General features: G+C 37.4%; 1 protein-coding gene across 7 annotated transcripts in view; it reads right to left on the bottom strand.

Annotated features, from left to right (window-relative positions):
* LOC122636019 (lachesin-like) overlaps positions 1 to 24,325 on the bottom strand; it is a 100,512-nt gene that overhangs the window by 63,999 nt on the left and 12,188 nt on the right. For 2 of the 7 annotated variants that reach the window (XM_043826822.1, XM_043826817.1), the window contains exon 1: positions 16,002 to 16,226. The exons of 4 other annotated variants lie outside the window; for them this stretch is intronic. The gene's annotated coding sequence lies outside the window, so the exon portion shown is untranslated. Of the gene's footprint in view, positions 1 to 16,001; positions 16,227 to 16,366; positions 16,601 to 24,325 lie in introns of those variants that run through there. One more of the 7 variants, XM_043826818.1, reaches the window with a different exon arrangement.

The raw sequence follows: 24,325 nt of genomic DNA, 5'->3' as shown, positions 1-24,325 counted from the left end.
CCCCGTTCAATGGCTTCCTGAACGACCATTGTCCGAAGGAATATCCGGAGCACCGGTGTATATCCATCGACTGCTCGAACGCCTCGAGGAATTCTCGATAATCCGGATAATACACGGAGAAGGTTTCCTAACGAGAATCAAAGTTTTCTAACGTGACACGAAATAACCCTTATTTACAACTGTCCGCGTAATCTTTTTTTCTTTCTTTCTTTCTTTCTTTCTTTTCTTTTTCTTTCTATCATCTCGTCTTGTAAAATTTTTTTATACAGATACGACTATCACGTTAGATCCTTTTTTTGCGTTTTGCTTTTTCCCTCTTTTTTCTTTTTTTTTTTTTTTTTGATTTATTATCATATTTTTTTTTTATATCGACGTATAGTTTCATGCGAAATTCTTCAAAATAATTATTATAGCTCGATGATATCCAACGGAGTGAGAGAAAACATTGATAAAAATCAATCGATACACACACACAGACACACACATATATATATATATGTATTAGTACTCCTCTACAAATCAATTCATTAAACAATTCAAATTTTGAATGGATCAAAGAGTACTCAACGAAAAAGCGAAATATTTCGAAACGATCTCGACCGGAAAATAGAAGAATTCTCCAACAAATATTCGTTACGAGCAATAATTTGAAATTGTAAAATCGATGCGACTTCAGCGGAATTCACCGAGCTAATTCCACTTCGCGTTTCTCTCTCATTACTTAACGAGCTTTAAGAATTCTTAAAATATTCAATAAAATCCTTCCCGCGGGCACCCCTACTCTCATCGCGTTCGTTATTCTTTTCAACGCCCTCCATTATTAAATATTCGAACACCTCGGAGAATTTTTAGAAGCCCGAAGTTGATCGATCTTATTATCATTGCAAGAAGATAAGAAATATTCATTCGACTTATTCTTTTTATTTTTCGAATAATTTAAAACATTAAAAACGCTAAAATAAATTCTCGCTATTTTTCTATGTTAATTTATCTCATAGCAATTAGTATTATATCAGATATTATTTTATTTGCTTTTTCGCGGCTGTTTTCGATGACTGAAATTTTTGCAAAATATGCACGTAGAAAGAGAATTCACTATTATGAGGAAAAGTATGAATATGCGCTCGAACGATAAAAAATATATATATATATACATATACCTACATATATTTATAATATAAATGAAAAGAGAGAAAAAGGGCAAGAAAGAAAGAGAAAGAGAAAGAGAAAGAGAGAGAAATAGAACTTTATATAGCGTTCTATGCTGTTCAGGGAATAAAAGATACAAATTCAGGGCATCGGTACATTGAGAGTCTCTCTCCTAAGATCGAAATAAAGCTTCTCGAATACAAAGGCTCGCAACATTCTCAAAGAAACTCTCACGAAAAGAAAAGGAGAAGAAAGGGAAGGAACAAATGGAATTGAAGAATTTCATTTCTATCAAAAAGTTATAGCGGTAGAATGCTTTTCGCAATGGTGATTACGTACGATGTACGGAAAAAAAAGGAAAATGGATAAATGGACTTGTATAAACATCTCTCAAAAATCGGTCTCGATTAGTTGTAAATACGAGAGAGAAAAAGAGAGAGAGAGAGAGAGAGAGAGAGAGAGAGAGAGAGAGAGAGAGAGAGAGAGAGAGGAATTAAAAAAGAAAGAAAAAGAAGAGAAATATTAAAGAAAGATAGCATTATAAGGGATACGACAGAGTTAGATTCAAATACGGAGTTGCTTCGAAAGTTTGTGTAAATAAAAGTTAGAGACAAGCATCGAAGTAGAGAGCCACCGAGGGATGTTGCTCGTGACTATGATGGTTTCTCTACTTGCGGATCGAAATAAAATGTTTGATATACAAAGTGAAACGAACAGTGCTGTCGCGAGAGACCGGACGTTTTGGTCACATCGGAAATTCGAAACTTTATGTTACATACGAGTTTTCTGCCATGTAATCCTCACGAGATAAAAAGAAAGGAGAGAGAGAAAGAGACATAAAAAATTGAAAATATAGAGCAGCCGTATTGATGGTGGCCACTCATAAATTGACGAAAACTGAAGAAACAATGGGATTATTGAAAGCATGGAAAACAAATGTAATAAGAAAATAAAGGTAAGTAATTTTATTGATGCATATTTTGATTCAAAGACACAGATCGTTCGTTCGATTATACTTTGCGTATTTAATTATTATATATAACAATGACGAAAAAGAAAATGGATGAAGTTAGAGGAAGAATGAGGAAGAGAAGAAGAAGAGAGAGAGAGAGAGAGAGAGAGAGAGAGAGAGAGAGAGAGAGAGAGAGAGAGACAAAAAGAAAGGCGAACGCGTGTTAATCGAAAAACGACAACGAAGGAAATTCTTAAGGAAATCTTTACGATCTCGGAAAAGGGGACGTTCTGGAAGAAACAAAGCATTCACTGGAAGCTTTCACCGGCGTAATAATTTGAAATACATTCGGAAACGCTTAAGAAGTGTTTTAACGTCGACTCGGGAGTCCGAGTACTCTCATTAAACTACTTCAACGCTGCCCGCTGGAAACATTGAATTCACGAAGAAAATAAAGGCTAGAGGGAGAGGAAGAACGTACAACTAGTCAGTCTCTCCTCTCTCTCTCTCTCTCTCTCTCTCTCTCTCTCTCTCTCTCTCTCTCTCTCTCTCTCAGCTTTCTCGAGGATCCCGAAAGCAAGCGAGAGAAGGTATACGTACGTACAGAAGTGAAAATCAAATTCGTGAAATACGAAATAACGGGTCGTTGGGCGCTCTGCAACGTGACTTCATGGTAGTTTATATCACGATGCAACATACACACACACACACACACACATACACAGATACACATACGGAGAGAAAGAGAGAGACGGAAAAGTATGTAAATGTGTTGGTATAATCGCGTCTCCTTTTCTCAGAAAGCTTGGTGAGAGTAACGAAGTAAGAGAAAAGGACGAAGAGGTGAGAGAAAGAGAAAGAGAGAGAGAGAGAGAGAGAGAGAGAATAGGAGAGAAACTTCGTGGTACAGCTCCGAATTCTCCATACGTGCTATCGTAAACACTCGGAGTCGGTGAGCTCGCTCGAAATTTCCCGCGGAAAACGGCTCGGAAAGGTGGAAATCGGACGACGAGGACCGGAACGACACGAATGTTCGCGTTCCCCGAATTATTTCACCCCTCGTGGTACGAAGCCACGAGGATATCGAGCGTGAATTCCAGCGAGACTTTCGAATATTCGGAGATCGTTTAGGAGAATTCTAATAAGTCGAGAGCTTTTTAATCGAATTCCAAAGTTCGTTTTAAACAGCGAAGTTATCGTATAATTCGATAATTTATTTTATTTAAAGTATCGATCAGATAGATTGCTTTCTGACAAAAATATCTTTGATGAAATTAAGTTTGTATTTAATTATGATATTTGATTATTAAATTTTTTATTATCAAATATAAGTACCTATTATTAATTGCGATTATTAATTTTGTATGAATTAGAGTTAACGAACGTTTCTTCTTTTTTTCTTTCTTTTCTTCTTTTTTTTTTCGTGCTAACTCGTCGCGAAAGATCATACGGATAAATCAATTTGAAAAATATTAGTAACGACAGAAAAGAGACGTCAAAGGGGACTTTCAGAGATCGGAAACAAGATGGTCCTCCTCCTACTCGAATTTATTTCACGTTTCGTTTTGGACAGACGACGAGGACGACTTTTCTAGTGTATCGGTCGACGATAAATCTGTCGACGTGATCGACGCGGCAATTCGGAGAACGGAAATGGCACCAGTTACACTCGCTACCGTCACTTCCTACTTCGTCGTGTCGTGTAAGAGAGAAAGAGAAAGAGAGATAGAAATGTGAGAGGGGTAAAGGGGCATAGGAAATGTAAGGGATGAAAAGGTAAAGCTTTGAAATGATATTTCTACACGTCGTATACGGCAAAATTTACTTTATGTAATAATAAGGAAATGATGGAAAATGTGAAGCATAATTGCACAATGGTATTAACGATACATATTCATCGTATAAAGAATAAATGTAGGAGATCAAAGAATTTCCATCGTCGACCGTATTACAAATGTAAATTATTTTTTAACGTAGACTAAAGTACGTAAGGCTCTCTCGCTACCGTTCAGAAATAGTAGGAGATTTGTCAATGGGGAACAAGGATATTAGCATAAATCTTTCAAGTTTGAAAAGGTAACTCGTACCGTTATAAATGTAAAATCTATTCATACTAGGTCCAACAGAAAAACGGCTCGAGACTAGCAGCCAAGTTGTATGCGTTTAAAAGCCGCCACGCGTTCGTATGCACGAAGGTAGAAATGTACGCGTATGCACATACACTATGTACACGTTTAAGACGAAGTGGCGAATCACGGTACGCTCTCGGGACCACCGAGTGCGTCAAGAGACTCTTTCGCAAATGAATTTAACGAATGCAATTAAAATCAAGTGGTAGCTAGAAAGAGCAAACGAGCGAATGTTGCTTTCGACTACTTCGTGTCTAAAAATTAAACAAAAAAAAAGAGAGAAGAGAAAGAGACGAACGAAAAGAAAAAAAATAGAATAGCAAGAGAAGAAAAAACGAAACAAAGGAAAAAGAAAAAGTGAAATAATAAAAACGGAAGAGAATTCTCATCGCCCTACTCGCGATTAAAACTTGTTTCGCATCAGCATTAAGATAAATGAGTCGTGACAACTTCTTGCAAATTTTCCCTCTCGATCTTCCTCGAGCGTTCAACTTTCAGCACGATGGATGAGGCCTTTTTGAAAATGCAAATAATCTTTAATTGAAATTTTTTTCTCGGAGCACCGAGCGTGGTCCTTGAAAATCGCATCTTTAGAAAGCTCGATGAGAGGGCACTCAAACGACATGTTTTAAGAAACTAAAAATTCCAAGTACGAATAGAGAAACCGGCCGAATAGTCGTTCATAAAAAAGAAAAAAAAAAAGAAAAAATCAGATTATCATCCCAGGACGTACGTGTCAGAAGCAGCGAATTCTTCTTGGAGGGATGCTTAATCCGAGCCTGCCATCGTGTTTCATGCGGATTAAATCCTCCTACCACCTTGGAGATGTATAATTCCACCCCTAATCCAGCTAAATTTCACAGAGAGGGAGAGAGAGAGGGGGGGGGGGAGGGAGAGAGAAAGAGAGAAAAATTTTCGTATTAAACATTGCTCGCGCACGCTCCAATCTCACCTTTTTCCCTTGCTTTCTTACAAAACGGTGTGTGTACACGAGGAACAGAGAGAAAGGGACAGATGGACGGAGAAAAAAACGGCAGAGTGCGGCAGTTCAAAAGAGAAAAGTTGAAAAGAGATAGGTATCATCATCTTCGTGACGTCGCATACATATGCGACAAATTTTATCACCGTATCATTTTACGAGCATTTACACGTTCTTAAATAAAGATTCCAATTCAATTTTATCCGTTCGTCGATTGCACGCAAAACAATGTTCGACTTTTGTTTATCGAAGATATATTTCTAACCACGTTACTTTTCTTTTTCCCCCCTGTTTTTTTTTCTCTCTACGACATCTGATGTAATTAGGGCACTTGTAGTATACGGATTTACAACATGTATACGTGTGTGTCTGTGTTATAAATATATATATTTAGTTTTATCGTCATTGCGAATAAGCGAAATAGCGATTAAATTTGGAAAATTACATAAGATCTATGATTAAAGAAATGTAATTATTATTGAATCGTTTATACGTTTATGTTACCGTACTATTTAACGTAAACGACAAAAAGACTATTAAAATTCATCGTACACTGGTTCATACCGATTATCATAATAAATTACATCGGAAACGCTATTGGGCACACGATTGTTCCAATAAACGCTCGATGAATATGCATAGTCATTGGACGGCTAATCTATGAGAGAGGAAATAGAAAATGTTTGAACGATTCGTCCAGATGGTAGGATTATTATCGCGAAGATAATAATCGTTGATCTGTTCTACGAGCAATGCCGACTGAAATTCATGAAAATTCTGTTTTTTGATGAATGCTCATGGACTCACTCGTACGTACGCTTACAAAGTGTAAACGTTCTATCTCCTAACCACGAATAATTACTCTCTTGAAGAGAACTACTGAAAGTGCATCGTGTGCAAGCGCGAAAATCGTCGCCATTTTTACGATGACCCTGGGTAATATGGACGATGTGTTTCCACGGAACGTGACGTCGCAAAAATTTCTCTCCGTTCATCCTTTTGTTTCTTTTCCACACTTTTTTTTTTCTTTTCTTTCTTTCTTTTTTCTTTTTTTTTTCGTTTATAAAGGGTGGGAAAGAGAAGGAGAGAAGAAAGGAAACACGAGCGTTCTATGACATTATGTTAAGCACAGTTGTTACTAGGACAGAAGGACAAAGTTAAGAACTTCGTGAACTTTAATGTTCTCTTGTTTCCTTGTGAGACCACTTTCAGATCTTTTTGTTTATATATTCTTATCTATAAAAAGAAAGAGAAAAGAGCAAAAAGAACGTACGTACGATGTATTATGCATCATTTTATATCGTTGTAGGTTGTTCGCGAAAAGAAAAGAAGTTTAACGGATCTACGGTTTATTTTCCTTCCTTAGGAATATTACATTTCTTTTTAAGCAGAATACAATTTTCTTTTCGTTTCCTTTCAATATATTGAATATAACCGTATAAAGTATAGTATTATAATTGTATGCGTTATCATTGTTGAAAAATAAATATCGTGTCTATGGTGTTTAAATTTAATTATCTTTTAATATCAGTTTAAAAGGTGGAGATTTAATGGAACATTTTTCACGATCGCTTTTAACGCCTTAACACCTTTTAACACGCTGGTTGGCCTCTTTAGTTCGCTACAATTTTCTCCAACTTTTATCTCGCGCAAGAACGATCCTTCTGTTACAGAAGAGGAAGTAAAAGGACGTTCGTACGGTCTCAGGGCTTTAGAATTTTTCTAACACCTTGACCGTACGCGTTATAGCGCGATTATATCGCTTAAAAACTGTGATGACTATCGTCGAATAATGCGTCAAAGGGAAAATTGAAGGAACTTCAGATACGTAAAACTTTCAAGTCTCTATCCTTGTACAAAGGGCTCGAAGGTTAATTTCCAGTTTCATTCTGACACTATCGCGAACTCGTAACTTTGGAATTGCTCGTTGGTATGCGAAATACATATAAGGCATCGAAAGAAGCATACTTAAACTAATATATTACATTCTGCAAGAGAAAATAAGGAAGATAGAGAGAGAGAGAGAGAGAAAGGGAAAAGAAATTCGAAAATATTATTATTAAGATTAACGTTTTTAATTGCGAGTTAATTTTTACTTAGGCTCTTCCTATCTCTGTTCATTTTATTTTTCAGATTAAATATATCATCGTTGTTATGAATAATAAGAAATATCTTTTCAACGTGTTTTGAATTTACGATGTAATATTTGAAAGACATATTTGAAAAATATTAAAAAATGCATCGTGGAAAAGGTCTAGAATAAAGAGATTGAATATATTATTCAGAGATTGTTTTCGTAGCGAGATAAATATTCTGATTACTTCTCCGGTCTTAATTTGATTAAAAATGGTTAATCGTTTGAAAGAGGAACGATTTGAAACGATAAAAGTATTGTCTTTCTCGCCCTTTTTTTTATTTTCCATTTCGTTACCTCTCTCAATTCGTATTTACTCAAACTTGGCAGCTTTCAATTAATCTTCCAAAAGATAAATTTTCTCTTTGGTGGATAATCGTGGCTGACTTAACCTCCGGCAGGTTGCTGCCCCGAAGGTATCCACGGATTTCCCAGAGAGCTCGTATGCTGTTGTAAAGTGCCGACACGCTTTATAGTATATGCGGCTGCGCATGACTACTATTACCTACTTGTATGTACTACTAGTTGGCTATGAAGGGTGTGCTCGTACAATAGTGCATTTTAGTGTTAGTTTCTGTTAAACTTCTATTCTCTAGCACCATTTTTGTTCGAGAAAAATATCGTTCGTAATGTACGTCAAAGTATACACCGATTTTTTGTCAACATTTAAAGGGCTTGATTTCTTTTATTAAGTACGACATATCTATTCGTTGTTTATGCATTTTTTTTTCTTCCTTTTTTTTTTTATGTGTCTACCTAAAAAATGATAAAGAAAAAATACATTAGTCCTTTACTTTTCGATTCTTTGGACCAGTCGAAAAGTTCGATTCGCGACAATAATCAAGGCGATAACGAAAGATAATTAATTATAGAGATTAACGGATTCTACCAGAGATGAAGAAAGCAGATAATATAAAGGCGAGTCTTTAATATTCGATTTGGAAATTATAAAGAGAGCGATTTCCAGAACTCTGTTTCTCTATCTCTCTCTCCCTCTTTCTTTCTCCCTCTCCCGTTTTCTCTCCCTCCCTCCCTCTCTCTCTCTCTCTCTTTCTCTTTGCTCCGTTTAAGTAGCTGAATTTCTTCATTTAATCTTTTTCATCAGAAAGCTCGACCTTACAATTTCTTAATTGAAATTTCCCGTCGCAGACGGTACAGCTCCCGCGTTGGACCTTTAAAGATGGAAGGAGCACGATTTCTTTGCGTTTCACGTATCGAGGTTTAAAGCCTTCATTCGTTCGCTAAATTTTAATTCGTTCGGTGGAACGCATTCACGGTTGGAATGGTTTCATTTTATCGAATCATTCATATTAACGCGTGATATTTATTACCATAATTCGTACCCGAGCTAACATAAAAAATTAAGAATTTTAATTCATCCATTCTATGAAATTTTTAACGCGAACATTTAAATTTAAACAACGGTACCACAAATTATAATATTCAACGGCCATTGTTAACTGTTCACCGAGGAGATGGAGGATTCAAAAGAGAAGGGGAAGCGCGAGAGAGAGAGAGAAAGAGAGAGAGAGAGAGAGAGAGAGACAATTCGCACGGGGTTGACACTTGTCGACCTCTGTGCACGTGCATCATTACAAAACATTCGGTGATCCATTCATGGTTACATTCGTACCTTCATTCGTGATTCCGTTCGCGTGTGATGCATGCGCTGCGAAAAGGTTCGTAACTGTAGCCACCGTGCGAAACGAAGTGGTTGCCACTCTCTCGCGAATATATTTACTTCCATTCTCTCCCTCTCTTCTTTCTCTCTCTCTCTCTCTTTACATATTTCTATTTATTCATCTCTCTTCTCTCTTTCTCTTTCTCTCTCTCTCTCTCTCTCTCTATATATATATATATATATATATATATATATATATATATACATGTATGTGTATTTTCTGCATCGGCCAGTCTATCCGCACACGGTACCCGTTCGCGTCCCACTTTTTCGAGATTCTGACGATTTGTTATTTTTATCGAGGCAAACGACTCGTTCGCACTTTTTTAGCAACTAGCGTTCTCGGAATAAAGTTGCACTTCGTCGGTGACAACGGTTGGACAAGCGGTCTACTGGCTGACTGGCTCGCCTGCTGGTTGTAACTCTACGCAGCTCGCGATTCTTTGTAATAAAAAAGAGGATGAAAAATAAAAGGAATAAAAAAGAAAAAAAAGAAAAAAAGATCTAATTCGTGCGCGTTCCAACGTACGAGCGCGTTATCTTGACTCGTTTTTCATTCATTCGTACTTTCTTTTTTTTTCGTCCATCCTTTTTTTTTTAATTGGATCGAAAGGATTTCCGATCAGGTATATCCTAGAATAATGAGTCGTTTAACGGCACTGACTGTCGTACCGATTTTCTATAAATCGATAAGTCCTTTTAATCTGCTCACGATCTTTCTTATTATTTTTCTTTTTCTTCGTTTTTTTTTTTCTTTTTTTGTAATACGTCAAACGTAATACGTAATAGTCACGGAAAAATTCGCTCGTATCGTATCGTATTTTTTTTAATGTTTAACTTTACACAATGATCGTTAAGTATACTTTGTAAATGTCGCGAAAGTGAAAAATCTTAGGAAGTATAATAGTATTGTCTCTTTTTGTTGGCTAACTTTGCAACTAACTTCCAGCTTGAATCTTCGTACGTGTCGATCTTTCGCGAACTTCAACGAAGGGATCATTTAATTTTAATTATTAAACTTGTTACGAATTATCACTCGCAAAAGTTGTATCTACTTTCGCCTCTTATTCTGGCTTTCGTCTAGACCTTCCCTTTAACTTTTCTTCGAGTTCTTAAAGTATCTTCTTTTCCTTCCCTCGATAGTCGTTAAAATCTTTCGAAACGCCGCGCCGCTGTGCTTAAACTCTATAAGTTCTTCGTAGTTTCTCTTATGTACAGACACGGATTAAATAGGATACACATTCGTATATCCTAAGAACATAGTATGAAATAGAATTTCACGTGGACTTCTCTAAAATCCTTTCGGACACCTGCTTTCTCTCGTTCGTAACCGAGTAAGCGTTTCTCCTCATTCATTCTCTTTCTCTTTCTCCCTCTCATTCTATGAATATCCTAGTCGGAGCTTTTAAACAAAATAAAGTTGATTAAATAATACCACCGTTTCAGTAAACACGTTTCAAAGTAGATTTTGCCAAAATTTTGAGGATGGATATACTTACGGAATTTGTAAGAAATAACGAAGAATAAATAATTTGTATTATCTGTGGTGTAATATATTCTTGCAAAAGTAAAAAAGAAAGAGAGAAATATTTGTTTTCTTTATAAGCGTTGCTTTAAAATCTCTCGTACGATCCACGATGAATCATTGATCGATCATCGAACGGGCATCAAGTCTCGAAATTTAGTTACATTGTCTACTTTCTCTTATTCCCTATCCGAGATTCGTCGGTTTTAAAAGACGAATGGGAAAGAATCGTTTGGATAGATTTACCGGTAAATCGTTTTTATCGAGGAAAAGAGCCTCTTGCAATGTCTTTTCCGTTTCTACCACCCCCTCCACAAGTACCATTAGCGGCTCTCAAAGTGCTTTCCTTCGGCCCGCCGCAGTCTTGCTCAAGGGCCATTGCGATTCTGAAAACTTGGCTATCGCAATAACAGTTTCCGCGAGAGGCAGCGCTTGCTTCTCCCTCGCTATGCGAAATTGCTCCCTCGCTTCGGCAACGAAGAAAATGACGACCGCTCTTCCCTTTAGTTACGCACACTCTTCTTCGACGTCGTTCCCGTAACTCGGGATCGGTTAAAAATATATCGGGTGTATCGCGATCATGTGAATTAATCGAACGAAAGGGATAAGGAGAAGCAAAGAAACTTTATTATTATGTGTACCGAGTCGAACAAAAATAGTAATAAACGTCGGAGTAAGGACTAAAGGGAAATAAAGATAAATCAAGGAAAAGGAAATAGAAAGTAGAGAGAGAGAGAGAGAGAGAGAGAGAGAGAGAGAGAGAGAGAGAGAGAGAGAGAGAGAGAGAGAGAGGAGAAAGGAACGAAGTAAAAGAAAGAGAATCTGAAAAATACGATTACTAAAGTTTCCATTATCATGAATAATACTCTGTGATAATTTCATTTGATTGTCAAATGAAGAACTTTTGTAAATAACACGATTGTCAAATCTCATTGCATGACACTTGAATTTTCACTGACTGTTCGGACTCGGTCTGCTTTACTGGTACACGTGACGATATTAATCGGTATAACGATCACGATACACTCGATATATTAATTAAACGTCTACTTGGTCGGATCGTAATCGCTATGACGGATTATTAGTTCGATACGAGTACGGACATTGAAATTTCTGGTTGAATTAGATTTACAGAAATTTTCTTTCTTTCTCTCTTTAAAAATCTTCAAGGCGTTCGATCGATCGATAGAAATAATACCGGATGTTCGACTTAATCTCGAAGGTCGTTAAAATAATAATCGACAAAATGGTTTTCCGATCGGACGAGCGCACGTTTCCCGTAATTTCGCTTCGGCGATAATATACCACCTTCGTAGAATCTCTCAGTGATATTCCTCTCTTTTGCTTCAATGAGAGATAAATATTTTCACATCGACAATTCTTTCCACAATCAGGGATACTGTATCATATTATTTGTGGTAGGTATTATTCTTAAGGAATATTAAAGAACAAATATTAACGAAGCTTCGACGGTAAACAATTTTTATTTTCTCACTTGAGACGTAACGCAAACAGAAATATTAACCATCTAATTTCTCCGTAATCGTATGACACGAATTCCGTTAGATAAACCTTAGTAATATCATGCCTACATATGTAACTTTCATTTTTAACGAGCGCCTTAATTTTCTTTCGTATTAACCCTAAACGAGAACAATAATGTAACATTTGAGATTGGAATTTGAGGAAAGAAAAAAAAAGGAAACTTCTGTTTTTTCGTATCTTTTATATGATACGAAAATGAGTAGGTATATAATCTGTATGAAGCGTCTGCTCGAAAGGAAGAGTGTGTACGTGCGAAATAGAGAAAGAAAAAGAAAAAAAAAAAAGAGAGATGAAGCAGGCTGGTCGGGGTTCGGCGTCCATTAAAGTTCTAAGCGTTTCGTCGAGGTCAGAGCTCGGATTCTGGTATAGTGAAGGGTTCCTACCGAGAGATAGCTAACGAGAGTCTCGCTCTTTCGACTTCGTACGTCATCTTCTTTTTAGTCTCTCTCTCTCTCTCTCTCTCTCTCTCTCTCTCTCCTCACATCAACCCCTAACTTGCAAAACGACCGACTATCGGCCGCGTCAAACGACGCGTTGAGCGACTGTAAAACGATCAAAGGAGCAACGAGTGATGGAAAGAAAAGAGGAAAGGGAGGTTTAGGGCTTGCATATGAATAAATAAAGGGACGAGAAAGGGATGAGAAACGGGGGATCCAAAGGTTCCCTCGACGAACGGCCAACCGACACAACTATGGTTACATTCTATGATAATTACAAAAAGATTACTACTGAATTTCAAGGATATCTAATTTAACGATATTAATATTCGTTAATTCAATCGTTCGTACTGTTCGATATTATTTCATATCGATGGAGCATCATGATCATCGACAGTCGATCCATCGACGTATATTGAAACAAATTCTCACTTTTTGACAAGATCTTTTCAAAGATCCCTGGCACTTTGAAACGATTAAAATATTTATTATTAATCCATATTTGTGAAGCGTCGAATACGTGGAATGATGTAATGATACTGATATAATTCCTAATAATTACTTCATTTCAAATTTTCCGATGAAAATTCAAATTGACTTTCACGGATAACGTGACTATTAATGACGACGAATGACGACAAAAACATATTAAATAAACAAGAGAGAGAGAGAGAGAGAGAGAGAGAGAGAGAGAGAGAGAAAGAGATAAATAGATAGGAGGCTGGTAAAGGATAGAGAGGATCGACGAAGAGAGGAGAGCGAGGAAGAAGAGCCACTGACCATCGATCCGTTAGCGGTTCTCTGCGGTTCCGCGTTTCCTTTGCAACGCACTGGCTTGCTCCTGAAGCTCTCTTATTGAAGGCTCGGGTAATTAGAATCTTCCTAATGTACCTTGTATTACGTCGGAACGCAACCACGAACATACATAGATACGTGCGCACAACGTAGAGTATATAAATGGAGGCATGCGCGCGCGCCCACTAGGAATTCATTACAATCGTATGGCTGGTGAACTCTAAGTGCTTGGGAGGCCAGCGATGATCGTCCGAAGAAAGTGACCACATTGATCGTTAGACCCACGAACGTGAGTCGGAGTTAGCAGCGAGTTAACGCTATCGACGTAGTTTCAGTTTGATATAATCTTTGATAAACGAGACTAATTCAAAGAGATTCGATATGAATCTAGGAATGAGCGATACCGAGAATCGTCAGACGTATAATCTCAATTTCATATAATATACATGCGTATGATGCTCGGAAATATATGTATTGGTCTTTGATATCAAAATCGTAGATACTAACTGGTACAAATTCTCGTTCGACGATTATCATCTATCGATTCAAAATGGACGAAACAACAATATCAAAATCGACGAAACTAGTTTTAATCCGGACATCGGGGGAAGGCGAAAGGCGGAGATAAAAATCGCGACGAGGAAACAAAGCAAAAGGATCGAAGAAAATGAAAAAAGAAAAGAAGAGAAAACAGGGAGGGGGAGAAAAAGAAAGGAAAGAAGGAAAGGAAAACTCGGTAAAAATCAAAACGAAATCCCATATCGCTTGCTCGTAAATTTCCCGATGTTCCGCATCGATATTCAGCCGAACTCCCATCGAAGGACATAATATGCAAGATGAAGGACGAAAGGTAGGTGGAATGAGATCGCGTTGTCGAGCAACGTAACGGGATAGGAAGTTGCTCACCCTCCTACCCTCTCTCAAAGAGGAAGAGGTAGACGGGATGGGAGATGGCGAAAGGGGTTTGGGAGGAGAGAAGGGTACTCGAGGGGGTAACAGGTCGGATGTCCGGCAGTCCGTCACCGGTTATCCCCTGGTATCTCCGGCTTGGCGTGGCCCGCCACGTCACACCGAACCGGCCTGCAGCCATATCGTCGGCTACATAACAAGTCCTGAATATGCATATGTATATACGACTATAGGTTCTCCGGCTAGTCAGCCACCGACCTTCTCTCTCTCTCTCTCTCTCTCTCTCTCTCTCTCTCTCTTTCTCTCTTGTCTACATAGTCAGAGACTCATACTTGTACTCTCGAATATACCGGTAGGACGCGTGTAAACGTTGACGTGTGGAGAGACACGCGAATATACTTCGTTCAATGTGTTGGTCTGTCTACACATATATATCTCCTCTATACGTGTAAAAAACCGGAACGATCACCCTCACCGATCCTGACCACCGCTCCTCTCTTCCTACGTTTTTCCTATCGTACTCTTCTTCCCTTTCACCTTCTTTATTTTATCTTTCTCACTTGTTCTCTTTTCTCCTTGCACGTCCGTATTAACGCGACGACACGTTCCGTTCCGCGAAACGAAATGCATTACGGGGTAGCTGTGTATGTTTTGCGTATAATAGTTATGTAAACATACGTTATGTATCCCGTTATTCTAAAATTTTTTTCTACTATAAGGGAAAACGGGTAGTGAGATTTCGCTTTAGATTACATATACGCACATATATTACGGTGGAGTGTACGTTTGTTCGTTCGTTTTTCTTTTTTTATTGTTAACGTAACGTTAATAAAATATATTGCATTCTATATAGCAAATTTACATTAATTCAACGAATACATTTTTGGGAAATAAAATATCTTCTATGTAGATAGGTATGAATGCAGATACGTGTACGAATGTAAATGAGTACGTTATATGTTGATGATTTTGAAATTTTTCATCGTGACTCGTTCCTATTTTTTTTTTTCCCCTCGGATGAGACGGTTAATTCGAAAACGTAAATGGTACGTACTCGCGTTTAGAGAAAGTCGGACATGCAGATCTGTCGCGCGGCCGACCGCGACGCGTTAGCTTGATTCGCAAATATGTGCAATCGCAAAACCACTAACCGCGCGTGTGAATAAATTTCGGACGAAAGGCTCCTATCTCACGGAGAACGTTAACGAAAATTTCACATCGATTAAAACGTGATCGTGCGAAAGTAACGGTGAAGTAGAAAGATGAGAAATGATGTGCGACGAGCTGGTAGATATCCCAAAAAATAAGGACAAATCGTTTCGATCTCTCGAAAAGTGATTGCGGCTTTGCGTTAATTCGGTAGAAAGTCAATCGTCCAAATCCGATAGGATATTCTCCGTGAAAAAGATAAAATAGTCGAAACATCGTTCGAACGATTTGCGATTTTTCAGATTATGCACATTTGTAGAAATATTTTAAAGCTATCGTACGAACTTTCGCGATATTCATATAATATATATATATCGATGCGCAACAATTAAAAGTCACTTTTTAATATACACGTACAAGAGCATACCTTCGAATGTGTATGGACGCAAATATTTACGATTATACGAAAAAAATCGGAGAGAAAGGAAAAAGAGAGAAAAACGAAAAAAGAGAAAAAGAAATAAATCGTATTCCTTGATGTAAATGCAATCTGATATTCTTGATTTGTTCACAGTTAAATAATAGAATCGTACGAAAGAAGAATAAACCGTACTTACTGTACGATTCGCGAGCTTTCCCGAATATACTCAAGATTTCTATATATTTACTATCATATTTACTATCTTCCATCCTTCGGGCGATGATCAGGAACCGAGCTACGTGCTCGACATCCTCAACACTTTCAAGGGACGCGAAGGATTTCGTTCCCACTGAATGAGCTTCAAGATCTCTTCTCCTCGCATGCACCATTCACCGAACACTCTCACCCTCTCACTCTCTCATCCTCTCTCATTCTCTCTCCTTCTCTCTCTCTCTCTCTCTCTCTCTCTCTGTCTCTCTCTCTCAGACTTTCACCCTTTATCACTCTCCATCACTCTTTGTCTCTTTCCCTATCCTTTTCCCTCTTTCGTGTTCACTTTACCCTGGTATAAAGCCACTTTCAGAATCCATGGAATTTACCAAGCCCTTCGGCAAACTCTCATACGGTTGCTCTTATCCAACGTGCGACGATTAGAAAAGAAACTTCGCGACCGACACGTTTCCAATATACCGCCGACGTATCGCGATAAAGTTTTCTCTTCTTTTCATTCTTTTTTCAGCTTTAACGTTTAATGGCCACACACCTCTTTCACGGCGGCTAATCGAGATTTGTTTGCGTTCTCTCGCTTCGTCCGACCGTTATTAACGGATTAAGATTTATCGTCGGAAATATATCGCTGTCTATATCGAAAATTCGACTCGTAGCGATTCATCGCAAAAGAAATTAGTGCGACTGAAGTTAACGGTGCGTTTGTGTATGATCTAAAGAAAAATAAATAAATAAATAAATAAATAAAAAATAAAATAGTAAAAACGATGTAAAGACAATGAAAGAGGATACTCGATCGAATTAATATCTCATTTTACACGATTCATTAATTACACGTATCTCATTTTCTTCTTTCTTCTTTTTTATTTTTTACGATCGAAATATTAATACGATCGATGTTTTGTTTAATGAGTTATCAGGATGAATCGAGTATCTCTTATCTTATTTAAAGCGATTATGGAGTTTCGATAAAAGTAAAATTTGCAACGATTTCGATGAGAGATTTAGAAAAAAAAAAAAGCGAACGTAAAATCGTCTGGTACGATTTTAGAGGCCAGAAACCGTGAGCGATGTTACGAATGAGGCGAGAGGTAAACCGATGCGGAAATTGAGATCCACGAACTATGCAACCGATAGCGAAGCATTGATTGCGTTCGCTACGTCCCGTTTGGTTGCTAACGTTTCGATGAATAAAGTTAACCAATAAAGCGTTGAATTCTACATCGTTCGAGGGTCGATTTGCCTTTAGATCGCCATAGTTCGTTGCTTTTCGTTGAAGTTGATTTCCTGAAATCGCTTTACGTCGACGAGAAAGCGAGCGATAAAAAGCTTCGCATAATTCGCTATTTCTATTAGAAAAGTAGAAATCAATATTACCTGAAACGTTTATCATAAAATCACGAAAATAGATAAGATAAAAAATTAAATCAATCGTCCCTTTCCTTTCTCCTTTTTTTCTTTTTTTTTCCCCCTTTTTTTACGTTGTATAATTAAAAATAAATCCACGCGAGAATTTCGAGTTCTTTGAAAACTTGTAAAAACCTACATATCTCGATATCTGTATCTATCTATCTCGATTTTTATCTCTAGCAGCGAGCGTGTGCATTTCGTTCGGCATTTCGATTCGCGAGAATTTCGAAACGCGAGAATTATCTCGTGAACCGTGCACAGAGATTCCTCTTCTCCCTGCCGTTTCCATGCATCGTCAATTTTTTCCAGTGACCGAAGATCGCGAAACGATTTCACGTGGCACGGAAAGAGAAAGAGCGAGGGAGAGGGAGAAGGAGAGAGACAGAGAGGGAGAGAGAGAGAGAGAGAGAGAGACGAACAGATAAACGTATAGAATGAGCGAACGAGAAAACGAGAACCTTTTTCCATGGTGAAAACAGAATAGGGAATGCGGTACGGCATGATTCGCACGCACCACGTGCCCAGTCTCTGATTCTCTCTCTCTCTCTCTCTCTCTCTCACTCTCTTTTTCTTTTTTCTCTTTTCTCTTCACCCTCGTCGAAAGGATCCTCGTCTACCCCTGTGACCGACGCGTTCACTCTTCCATGAAATAAAATGATTCATTTTACGTAACCTCGTCGGAACGTCCATTGCATACTATACACATGCCACTTGCTACCCCATACTTTTATGTCGTCTTTAACGTTTCTTCGACTATTTCTTATTACAATTTCTCTTTCTTTCTTTTCTCTCTCTCTTTCTTTATCTTCATCTTCATCTCCTCATGTCATTTTCATTTAAGAATATGAGGAAATTCCTCATAAGCAATTTAATTTTCAACTCGTACATGTAAGTTTCATTTTTAGCGCCGAGATTCCTTTATAGGATTAGTGTAGAGTAAAGTAGAAACGGATGATCTCGCAATCTCTTTTTCTGTTTTTGCATTTACTTTGTCTCTTATTGAACAAATGCTTCTCATTATTAGACTCTGCTTCGTTTCCTTTTATATTTCATATTATGAGAGATGTTTTAATTATTCAGAGGTAAGAAAGAAAAATAGGAAATGTACAAAAAAGAAAAATATAAAGTACAAGGTCAACAGAAACAAATAAAAATTAAGTTTTGGATCAACAAGATTTCGATTATTTTTAAAAAAAAATTTTCTGTATCGTATTCGTTGTATATGTATGAAAGGACGGAAGGTTTTTAATAATTTACATGTTGCCAACGGCAAAAGTCGTAATTTAATATGTCTGATGTGGCTCGTAATTAAAACATACCTTTCTACGTTACAAAACATGAATCAGAAATGTTCCCTTTACGTGGCTCATCGCCCAACCACCAAACATGTGTTTCTTCAAAGCGTTTTAAAGATTCTAATTATTAAACATATGAAATGATTCTATGAGACGTCGGCAAAAAAAAAAAATTATACATATACATGACATACAAAATTAAAAAACATAAAGAGCATACTATATAAAGTACTAAAAGGTCACTGGAAATTTCATAATTTTCATTTGAATTGTTTTTCATTTTCGTCATTATTTTTCATGAAAAATAGTTTTAAGATTTATAGATTAAGTCGTAAGTTAATGCATGTATCATTATTCTATTGGTTCTATTAGTTTATTAATTATACTGCACAGAATTCTATGTTAATCCGCGAGAACGCTAATTATATTAGATATTAGTAACGCCACGTTGTATCTCGCTATAATGCATGATAATACAGAGTGCATGGGTACATCGTTCACGAGATGATCTTTGTACCCATACGAACTAAAGTGAAAAATAAAGGAAAGAAAAAAAGAAAGAAAGAAAGAAAGAAAGAAAGAAAGAAAGAAAGAAGAAATAAAAGAGGAGAGAGTTCGAGAATAGGAAAAGAAAAAGATAAAAATAATGAAAAAGTACGAGAACGCGAGAGAAAAAGTAGAAACGCGAGAAAATGAAATTTCAAAAAATGATCAGGATAATGCTCCAGGGCAAAAAGATTTCTCACTTCGATTTTATTTTTAATCAAGATAAACAATTTTCAAAGAGGATCCTGAGGCCATCGGTACCTTTTACACGTCACGCGAAATTATCTTTGCTTTTAATCAATTCGATCACTCTTTTTATCCTTTCTCTTCTCTTTTTATTTTTCTTCACCAACTCGTTCGATAAATTAAAGGAAGAAGAAAAGTGGGACTTTATTACAAGCGAATAAACTTTAATTTTTACTGTGCAAACTTCATGGCTCTCGTATCATTGCGCCATTTTGCGTCGTGTCTTTTCGCGTTTACGCTCGATCAATCCTTAATTTGATACTTCGACCACGTCCACGGAGTATTCGAAAAGTTTTTCCTCACTTTACTAAATTCAAGACAAAGAGAGGAAACAAAAAGACGAAGTTCGATATGAAAAAAAGAGAGAGAGAGTGATAAGTACACGTATATAGATAGCTAATTAATACAATAAAATTATGGATGTAGGCCTAAGTACGAATTAAAAATTGTATATCCCTTAATTACAAGAGGGAAAAGAAAGAAAGAAAAAAATAATTAAACGCTAGAAAATTGAAATACACTTTGAACTGCATATTTTGTTTGGTGGGTAGAAGGAAAAAATACATACGTCCATATATACACACACACCCGCGCACGCACATTTACTATATAAAACTCGTCTATATCGTTCAATATTTTATCGAAATACTTTGTTAATTCTGCCGTTTTCAGGAATTCGAACGAATATTTATACGCAGTATTTACGAGAGGAAAATAGGAAGTTTCCAATCGTTGAATGTTTCGTATTTTATACGTTCACCGATGCGCAACGTCGATACGTAACTATCAATCGTTCAATATACATAGATTCTACTGAATACACATAAACATTAGTTTGCAAATATAAGCATCAATTGTTTCGATTGTAAATACTAATGGTATCATATTGTAACAATTTTATTTTTCTTTGAAGTGCACGTATCAATCAAGATATAAATTTGATCATATACATTATAGTTATTAACAATTTCTCACTCGGATCATTCGATGAATTTATTTTGTTAGACTTCGTTATTGGAACAAACGTCGTGCTTCTAAACGTTTTTGAATAAATTATAACGAATTGTAGATTTCAGATTCTTTCTACGCTTACATAAAAGCTGTTCATCACCTTGAAGTATGATTTCAGCGACAGATATGAACAAAATATCAACTACAAGTGCGAGCGAGGAACATTGTCCTCGTCAGGATGCGCTTATCGTATCGTTGTATAAGCTTGCGTAGATTATACCCCTCTCATGCGTAACATAACAATCGGCTTAGTGCGGTATTATAGTAAGTAGTGTTGGTAGCAGACCGTGAACTCAAACTTTTCCGGTCCCTTATATTTATATCCTTTTTTGATGCTAATATGAGTCTGTGATAACAATACGCGTTAAATTCTCGTTTGGTACGCGTTTTTTTTTCTCTTTTTTTACTTACAATAAATGCGAAAAGAATATAAATCGTGATGACAAAAAGCATAATTTGAGACAATAAAAGTCAAATAAATTTTTCAAGAAGTACGCTTGTACTCATCGTTGATTCGAACGGTTGGTAAAAAACGAGGAGTGATGAATAGCCTTATTTGATTCATACGATAAAAATTTCCCAAAATATGAGTATTTTCGTTTTTAAGGAAGAAACGGTTTATCGTAAAAACGAAATTTCTCAAAGATTTAGTTTCGTGGGATAATTAAAAGTGCGATATTACAGCTCCTGCCTAATAAAATGGAGATTCTCGTTTTGCCTTCCAACGTTTTGGAAGATCCAACCACTTCGACGTCGTTTCCTTTAGTTGAATCTTTTGGAAGCGCGTCAGAGGTAACTCCGTGAAATTCGACGGTCTATGAGCCGCAAAATGAAGTCGGGTTAAGGAGAAGGACCAACGGGAACGAAGGGTGTTAGAGAGATATAGAGATAGATAGAGATAGAAAGGGAAAGAGAGAACTCAAGGATAACGGCGTCGTGGAAAAGTTTTAAATTGTGCCTGAGAAAGGCGAGCGATTAGTGGATTATAAACATACTGGAAACTTCTGATGGGATCAACTGCCGTGCGCGAAGGGGTAAGGAAAGGGATCTAGAGAGCGTGAAGGACGGCTTGAGAGACGAGTCGTTCGAACTATAGGTATAATCTCGGAAACTGCTCAACGTCTTTCTTCTTCTTCTTCTTCTTCTTTTGCTTCTTTTCCTTTTTTTTCTCCTTTTTTGCCTTTTTCTTTTTATCCTTCTTCTTCCTCTTCTTCTTCTAGCTCGTCTCATTTTCCTTCCGTGTGCCCCTATGCCCTAAGATTTTAAAGAGACCAACTCGACAGAGATACTTTTTATTTATCTTCAAATTAACACTAATATTTACATTCGATAATACGTTTCATTCGAGGAAGAGTTTATAAAGTATTCCCGACGATCCTTCAGAACGTTCCCTTATATCCGATTCAACTCGCTTCGTTTCGCTTCAAATCTCAAATTCTCTAATTCCTCTATCGTTCAATTACTGCTTTGCATATTCAACGTGCGTTCGTAAAAGGAAAAAAATCACGAGCGAATGTTATATGGATCGGATTAATCGTAAGAAAATATAATGAAAGAGTTGGTCGTTCTTTGCTCGTTACAAGAGGTAAAAAGAATGTATTGGATACGTACCCATGCGTATTTCATTTCAATCGTACGGTTTAATTCGCTAAGAGATGGATCGTAATTAGCGTTAAATAGAAAGAAAATTATCCCGGAGGGTAAATTATCCTCGATGACGTTTCCGAAAGTGAGTTCTATTCTCCATTTTGCGAGAACAGATGCGAAGAAAGAGGTAAAGACGAAAGAAGAAAGGGGAAAGGGGAAAGAAGGAAAGGAGTACTACGTTCACATTCATCCGGTATTGGCACTGTTCATAGTGTCGAAGAAACGATGCTCGAAACGAAGCTCATTGTTTCCAGTCGTCGAGCGTCGAGGGCCACAGAGCGTTGCGCTCGCCACAAAGGGACGTCTACTTCGGTGTAGGAGTGCTCACTCGAATGCTCGATCTCGCGATTAAATCAAAAAGTGTCTCGAAAGCACTCGAGCGCGAGTATCTCGAAATGACGAGAGCCGCCGAATCGACCCTCGACCAACGATTTCTATCGCATCTCGACGATAACGACAACGAATTTCTTTCTCGTAAGTCCTCCAATCCTAAAGTTCTACGATCGATCGATCGAGGGCGATCATGGTATGTATAATGTAATGGTTGATTAAAATTCGGGAGAGGAAATTTCCGATTATACTTTTTGACACTCTTCGTAATTTATGATTATCTTTTTAATACATTTATCATTTGATAAGATCGTTACCAACACGTCTCTTCTTTCCTATTTTAAGGATCTAATTGAGAATCTTCCATTAAGATACGTATTTTCTGTTTTAAAATAAGGACTACACGGGGATGTAAGGAATGTACCTGTTAGAAAATACGATTTAATGGTCACATTGTTTCCCCGATAGCATTTTCTTTTATACGACGACTGTTTTATCATTACGTTCTATGTATACGGTACATATGTACGTGCTTCACAAAACTGGGTTAGAAAGCTCTGAAATGGAATCCCGTGGCAAAGCGGCACTCCGTTTTCGGTACGTCGAAATGAATGAACGAAAGTAGATACGACATCAAGATCTTCTCCGAGGAAAATCCAATTAATTTCTTCGTATACACGTTGAAATAAGTTTCTTGTTTCTCGTTTCTCCTTCGTTTTTTTCTTTATCGATGCGACATTTCGAAAGTAAAATTTTAAACACAGCCGTATCGCCATTATGAATTTCTAAGCGTCTGATGGTACACGTTCCTCTCGACCACGTGAGAAAATGGAAACAAATGTCGATTACTGCTACCGCATAACAAATACCCGGACTCGAACTAGCAAGTACGATATATTGTCATTTAATCGATCAAATTTACATACGAAATACATGTTCACATTTAGATACTTTCGAAAGTGTAACGCAATCCCTATAAAATGTTTGAAATTCGCGATCTCTTTCGTATTATTTTATTGGAATATTTCGCAATAATAGTATCGACTTTTATGTAAAATCATAGCTGAACAAATAGTCTATAGTTTCCACAAATACTACGATGAAGTAGAAAGGAATTAAAAAAGGAAAAACTATATATAATAATACGTTTCTCTTTTTTCTAAACTATTTCTACTATCGCTCGAAGATAATAATCTTCCGCGTACGATTCGGTGTGTGTCAAAGCGAACTTACTAGTCTTAAATTTTATCTCAATAATTATTTAACGTGCCAAAGTCTAAACGAGAAAGAGAATCGAAGAAACATTATTCGTGGATACTTACCTAGTTCCTGCGATATTAATTAAAACGTTTTATCACGAGCACGTGAATACTCTCGATCGGAGAATAGAAAGAGCAAGAGCGCGAGAGAAAGAGAGAGTGTCCTATACGATTACCATGTATACGTGTGTGTGTGTGTGTGTGTGTGTGTGTGAACTCGCGCGCGCACACGAGTTGAAGCATATAACCGTGTGCAGGACGAGTCTGTGAACATTCGATTTGATTGTGGTGGCGTAGTGTCCGAGAGGGATAAAGGGGGTTGGTAAAAGCGAAGGGATTGTTGGAAGGGAGGGTCGGAGAGGCTGGCAAAGGGCCCGTACGAGCGTTTCGATTGGCGGCTTTCGAATCTTAATAAATTATCGGCCGGCTTCGAACTCGATCTCGCGCGCCTATCGGCACGCTCATTAATCACTCGATATATACAACGCCGCCGCCAACACCGTCGTAACCGATAATCGGTTCGGGCTACCACCGAACGGAGAATTCGA

The sequence above is a fragment of the Vespula pensylvanica genome, chromosome 20 (genome assembly GCF_014466175.1).
Source record: "Vespula pensylvanica isolate Volc-1 chromosome 20, ASM1446617v1, whole genome shotgun sequence".
Classification (NCBI taxonomy): Eukaryota; Metazoa; Arthropoda; class Insecta; order Hymenoptera; family Vespidae; genus Vespula; species Vespula pensylvanica.
The sequence above is the reverse complement of the archived record's forward strand: the minus strand, read 5'-3'. Positions and strand labels throughout refer to the sequence as shown.